The sequence below is a fragment of the Rhinopithecus bieti genome, unplaced genomic scaffold (assembly GCF_001698545.2).
Source record: "Rhinopithecus bieti isolate Rb0 unplaced genomic scaffold, ASM169854v2 scaffold_10775, whole genome shotgun sequence".
In the NCBI taxonomy this organism is placed as follows: domain Eukaryota; kingdom Metazoa; phylum Chordata; class Mammalia; order Primates; family Cercopithecidae; genus Rhinopithecus; species Rhinopithecus bieti.
The window spans coordinates 1,265,717-1,272,651 of record NW_016806885.1 but is presented as its reverse complement, the minus strand read 5'-3'; the positions used below and the strand labels follow the sequence as shown (position 1 = coordinate 1,272,651).

Here is a 6,935-nt window from a genome sequence, read left to right as displayed (position 1 = left end):
AGAGCTCCACAGATATGAATTTCTAGATGTAAGTGGAGAGTAACGATATCTCCTGATTCAATGCTTTATTTGCATTCAATACTATGAAAAGGAAGACATTACTTATTTGGAAAGTTAGATCCGACTTATGTAGCTCCTCCCACACCTCATGTTTGGCTGTTCCTCAATGATTTTTTATATCTCTTTCCCCCTTAAATACCACTGCTTTTGCCTGTTTTTCCTCTTTTTAAATTTAATTTTGAACCATGCGTACACATTTCAAAAATGTCTTACCATATATCTATAATTTCAAACCATTGCATTAATTTCATTTGTTCTTATGCAGTTTGCAATTGGTATTTATAAAAATTTAATTTTCAACCATCTACAGAATTGTGAGAAAACTGGATATCTTGACTGCTGGAAAGAGGATATTTAAGGATATAATTTTACCCCAACTGTGTCAACACTGGCTTCATTTTCATCTATAGCAAAAGTTCTACTTAATATGATGAGACTCATTGAAAGTAAGAAAGCAAAAAAAAAAAAAAAGATTCATAGAAACGCTAACATTGCAGAACTTGATATCATTTTCTTAAAGCAAAACCTTGATTATTTGTAATCATAGCAATGAAGCAAATCACTATCCTTTTATCTCTTTGTAATTTATTCACATGTCAATGGTCTACAACTTAACATTAAAACTTTTATTTTTCTAAGAAGTAAATGTGGTCTAAAGTTAATTTCCAATCAATGCTTTTCATAGCTTTTTGGATGCAAACATGGGGAGTCATCAAATTCACAGTTCAGCTTTTGTTCTTTGCTGTTTAATTCTCACATTGTCTTTCTGTGTTAGAGGATCAAAGAAGATTTCTTCAAATAAATGTGTCATATTATAATCCTTTAGATTTAAACCACAGGTTCCCTACCCTGTAGCTAAAGCATCTACTTCTGTAGTAAGCTCTGCTCATTTGGATACAACTTGAAGAAAATATCTATTAGCCTTTTTCTAAGTGCATTCACAAATTGTTTTTAAACACTTCTATAAAACAGAGAAATAACTAGTCTTTAACATTTCTGAAAGAAAACACTTTTGATAATATAACAATTATATGTTCATGAAACAAGCAGTGCTAGAGAGGTTAATCACTGCAAAAAGTTTAATTTAAGATGCAATTATGGATCACTCAGTTTGCTTCCTGGGAACCATGAGAATTCTAAATTGAAGTGAGTATAAATTACAGCTATATTGTGTCCTATTTAATTTACTTATGTCATGACAACTTTTTCATATTTAATGTGATATATTATTCAGTCATCTTAGTAAAATGTCGCCTTTTTGTTTGCAGTTTCATGATAATAAAATTTTTTAATAAAAAATAAATGCTTTGTACTTTCTGAAAACAAATGCAATATTAATATATTACTAAGAAAAAACACCACAAAATTATTACAAATGTTTAAACCCTGTTAACGAAAGACATCTAAAATGACTGTTTCTGAAAGATCAATTTTAAAAATTAGTATTTTCATAATTAGTTTGATGATGAGCAATTGCTACACATTCTATATATGATTTTCTGTGATAATGGGCAAGGATGTCCTATCTACATAACTTTCTATCTGGTGGTTAGAATGTTCTATATTACAACTGGATTTTCCATGTAAATTTAAAACAATTACCAAGTTTTAGAAAGTGACTACTTCCTCAGAATGAGTCAAATCTTCACAATTTTAATCCAGGACATTGCCAATAGTACTACCAGATTTCTCAGCCACTAAACCAGCTTCTCCTCCATCCCCATTGTTTATGCTGCTATTCTAGTTAAATAATGTCTGCCTTGTGGACAGAGAATTCTGCCTTATCATGCTTTTTATGGTACATGCACAGCAAAGGTATTCATCTGGGCACAGAAAGAACAAATAAAATATAATATTAAAATATTTCTTTAATTTTCTAAACATATAAAATCAGACTTCTAAATGAAAGCAGTTCATTTATTATTCATTAAGTTTACTTAATTAACCTCTCTAATGAGTGAAATAAAGTACTCATCTTTCTGAGATATAGTAATATCTAAAGAAAAGAAGCATATATGAGACAAATTTTTTTCTGAACTTATTAAACTTGCATGTTTCATGTCTAACTGAATTTGCAGAGACTATTAAAATCAATTCAACCACATTGATTACTAGTGTAAGTATACCATAGCTTTTTCTGCAAGCTATATTTATAATATGCATGATTCATATGCCATATTTTAAATAAAACTACACAAAAAGCTACACTTTATCTCTTTTATTAAAGCCTTATGGGAGGTATATCTTTCCTTGTGAACATAGTCATTTATCAAACGTACTCTATGTGCTTATATGGATATCCTAAAATTCTCTGAATTAGACTCAAATTTTTCCATAAAGCTTCAGGAAACTTAATCATTTTAAAATATGACATTTTCAAGGATGAATCTTGAAAATACTTACAATCCATTTTGATACATGATTTCAGTGAGTGGGTCAGACTAAGTAAAATACTTGACATTTGGCATAAACAATGAGATTTGTTGTGGCTTATGAATATTTGAAAATGTGGCTTTTAAAATGAGTTGATCAGTTATTTCTATGAAGATGATTCATCTGGCAACTTTGAACAGATATGATTTTTTAAAGTAACAAATTTCAAGTAATGTAAACCCAGATTAATTTAGTCAATTAATCACAAAAGTGATTCATATAGCAAATATTTATCAAGTCAAGGAACACTAGAGTATGATGATTAGAGTACACACCTCATTTTTAAAAAATAATATGTTTAACAACTAAATTACAACTGTATTGTGAACAATGTGTAAAGAAAGCTTGATAATGTGGAAAAAAAAGGAATTCAATAGGTAAGAGATATCAGAAGTTGTACACTGTTATCTGAGATACCTGATATCACCGTGCACTTGGAAATAAAAAGGATGTCCATTTCACAACTTCCCTCCTTGTGATCTCAGACATATACACTGGCTTTATCCTAGAGTGTCATTTGATGGACAGCTGGACTGTCATCCCTCAAGTGACAGTTCATTCTGGTTTTCTGTGTTTTTTGTTCTGACTTTTCAGGTTAGGTTGGTAGCTAGGAGCAGCAACGATACGGGCTCGAGTTGTAGAAGTGTACTGACAAGAAGTTGCTTATTGTGAATAAGTGCAGAAGGTCAACAAACCAGAAGTCCAGAAGTAAATTGAGTTTGGAAATCAAGCATAACAGTAAGGCAACTGTCAGGTGATGAACTCAAGGTAGATTGTTATGGAAGGATGAGCTCTCAGGTCTTTCATGACTGATACCAGAAATGAGCCAAATCTATTTAGGGAGACAGAAAACTCAAGGGTTGGAGTCCCTGCATGCTAGAAGTAACCTAAGTCAAGTTCTAGTCAAGTTTCTATCGGGTCACTGGGGACATCCAATGCCCTTAATTAAGTCCTAGTACAGAAAATTTCTAGGCCATTAGAAAAGAAGTCTGTAAACTAAAATAATAGCTAGAATGGCTCTGAAATTCTGAATAATAGATACTATAAAGGGAATTTTATTTTCTTTAAAAATGACAACATTTAGGTGAATCAATTTTAAAAGATGAAATAAATTAAAATACTATAAATTTGAAATAAATAAAATTTTCTATATCATGGCATATCTAGCTCATAGGCTGGCTCCTTTCATTTAGCCACAAACTCTGGAGGACCTTCATCAGCCATTGAACTAAAATCTGTGATAGGAAGCAGTCATCTTCCTTACTGATATTTTAAACATTAAAAAGTTAGATTTCAGAAAAGTGATTTAAAATTAAACTTTTAGAAATTATATTACAATACCATTGCATACCTGCTTTTGATCATTATTTAATTAAATTAATTTGAATCCAAAGAACTTGTTCTCATTAAGTCCTTTGGAAATTTCATGTATTTGTACTATTTATACAACCTAGGGTGAAGCTTTTCTCTTTAGTTATGATTAAGCTTTTCTAGGTTTTAATGATCACATGTGTTTTTAAAGGAAACATAACCTATTCGCCCATTCAAGTTCACACACACACACACACACACACACACACCCTGAACCAAGGGAAAAAGATCCGATATTTATTGTACTTCAATTGCTCATGGCATTCTAGTGATAGCTAACTACCTGTCCACCAACCCAGTTCTCCCATATCTCTTATCTGCTAACATTTAAAAAGCAAATGGAAATATAATAGAAACAAAAATTGAAATCTGATCAATAAAATCTTAAATTATCATCATTCATGTGTACTTAATTCCATAAATCAATTGGCATACTATCTAAAAACCGTAATCCAATTAATTTATCCCAATTTTATACGACTAATATTGACCAAATAATTAAAATTACTAAAATAAAGCTCGTGACTCATATGCTCTTCTTAGTTATGCTATATGACAGACCTATTAAGACAATTAACAATTAAATCCTGCCTATCACTCAACCTTGTGTTTTTATTCACTTATTCATCAATTCAAGAAGTATTCTTTGAATAACTAATTTATGTCAGCAGACACAGTAGTGAAAAAAAAACAGACAAAATTGTGGCCTTTCTAAAATGTGCATTCTACCGGAAGAAGACACACAACAGGTGAACATTATAACATATTAGACATAAAATATACAGCATCCTTGGTGGTGATCACTGCTTAGACAAAGGAGAATAGGGAATGCTGAGGTGGAGACCGCAATCTGAAATAGGATTATAAAAAAAGGCTTGAGTGAGAATGGGATTTTAGAGCCTAAAGAAGGTGAGAAAACGAGCCTTGCAGAAATACTGGAGAAAAGCATTCCCGACAAAAATAACAACCGCTAAGGCCCATTGGCAAGAACTCTGCAATTGAATTCGAGAATCAGCCAAGTGTCAGGGTGGAAGAGCAAAAGCGGTAAAAGCACTAAAAATAAAAGAAGGTGAAGACAGCGAAGTAGGAGGAAGGCAAATCATGTGTGGCACATTTTGGATTTCACTCTGGATGATATGAGAAGTTATTTGTGGGTTTTGACTCTAGAGAGTTTAATTTCATTTAACTCTTTTTTTTTGAGACGGAGTCTCGCCCTGTTGCCCAGGTTGGAGTACAGTGGCGCAATCTCGGCTCACTGCAATCTCTGCCTCTCGGGTTCAAACGATTCTCCTGCCTCAACCTCCGGATTTTATTTGTTTATTTATTTATTTATTTTTTTTTTTGATACAATAGTTTTGCTCTCTCGCCCAGGCTGGAGTGCCGTGGCCTGATCTCGGCTCAGTGCTACCTCCACCTCCTGGGTTCAAAGCGATTCTCCTGCCTCAGCCTCCTAAGTAGCTGGAATTACAGGTGCCTGCCACCAAACCCAGCTAATTTTTGTATTTTTAGTAGAGATGGGGTTTCACCATCTCGGCCAGGCTGGTCTTGAATTTCTGACCTCGTGATCCACCCGCCTCAGCCTCCCAAAGTGCTGGGATTACAGGCGTAAGCCACCGGGCCCGGCCTCATTTAACTTCTTACAGTTAAGTGCAAGATAATATTGCCTCACACTTATAGATGGATAGAAGAATGGGGAATAGATGGATAGATAGATATTCCTTAATACTAATATAATAATATGTATAATGAATAATATATAATTTATATATTGATATGTATTTTACAGAAGTGTATGCATATTAAATAAACTAATTTCATTTTAGTTTCTGAAAAAATCTTAATAAAAGTGTTTTTACACACATACAAATTCCTCTCAGACCTATGCCTCTTTAAAAAAAAGAAACATTAACACAATTTTCACAAAATATATATAGAAAGCATTTATCTCAACATAATTGAGGTTATGTATGAAAAACCTACAGCTAAAGTCATAATCAAAGAGGAAAGGCTGAAAACTTATTCTCTAAGATCTGATACAAGGCAAAGATGCCTCTCTCTTGCCACTTCTAGTCAACATAGTACTGAAAGTCCTAACCAGGGGAGTTAGATAAGGAAAAAAAAAAAGACATTCAAATTGGAAAGGAGAGTAAAATTCTCTCTTTTTGGGGATGACACGATCATATATATAGAGAACCCTAAGAACTCAACAACAACAAAACACTGTTAGAAATAAAATCAAATTCTGTAAACTTATATGATCAAAATCAACACATCAATTTAGTGAAATTTATGTACACTGACAACAAATCTTTCAGAAAAGAAATTCAAAAAACAGTCCCATTTGCAATATTAACAACAACAAAAATATTTAGGAATAAACTTATCCAAAGAGGTGAAGGATTGTTACACTGAAAACTATAAAACACGAATGGAAGAAATTAAAAGAGACACAGATAAAAGGAAAGATATGGAGTGTTCATGAATTAAAAGAGTTAATATTGTTGTTTTCTCACTTTAGGGAGATTCTTCAAGCGATTACTATGTCAACAGACACAGATGTTTCCGTTTCTTTACATGATGAAGATCAGGGACCGAAACGTTAGAAAAGCTAATGAGGCACCATTTGTTCCCATTGGAATAGCTGATTTCCCAGCAGTTGTTGCATATGTGTTGTACAAACCGAAAAGCAGGGGAAATACTGAAATATCCCTTCATCTGATCCACATGTGTGTGGCAGGTCAAGGCTTTGTTGTGGGAGCAATGACTGTTGGTATGAGCTATTCCACATATCAGGAATTCTGGGAGAAACATAAGCCTTAGATGAAGAGATGCTGTCTTGATCTTGTTGGAGGAGTTTGCTGTAGTTAGGCATCTATCTCATTGTTGAAGTTACATGTTAATGTTGAAAATAAACTATTTGAGTGTGTTCAGATTATAACATGGTATTTTGAATACTGACTTCCTTTCTTGCAGGCTAAACTTGCCTGGTGACCAAATTACTAGTGACTAGTTTACTCACGAGTTCATTCAGGGGAGTCAAGTTAACACAAAAAATACACATCACCTAAATG

At 33.0% G+C, this 6,935-nt stretch overlaps 1 pseudogene; it reads left to right on the top strand.

Annotated features, from left to right (window-relative positions):
* Positions 1-6,389: 6,389 nt before the first annotated feature.
* LOC108533647 (HIG1 domain family member 1A, mitochondrial pseudogene) lies at positions 6,390-6,684 on the top strand (annotated as a pseudogene).
* Positions 6,685-6,935: the final 251 nt, after the last annotated feature.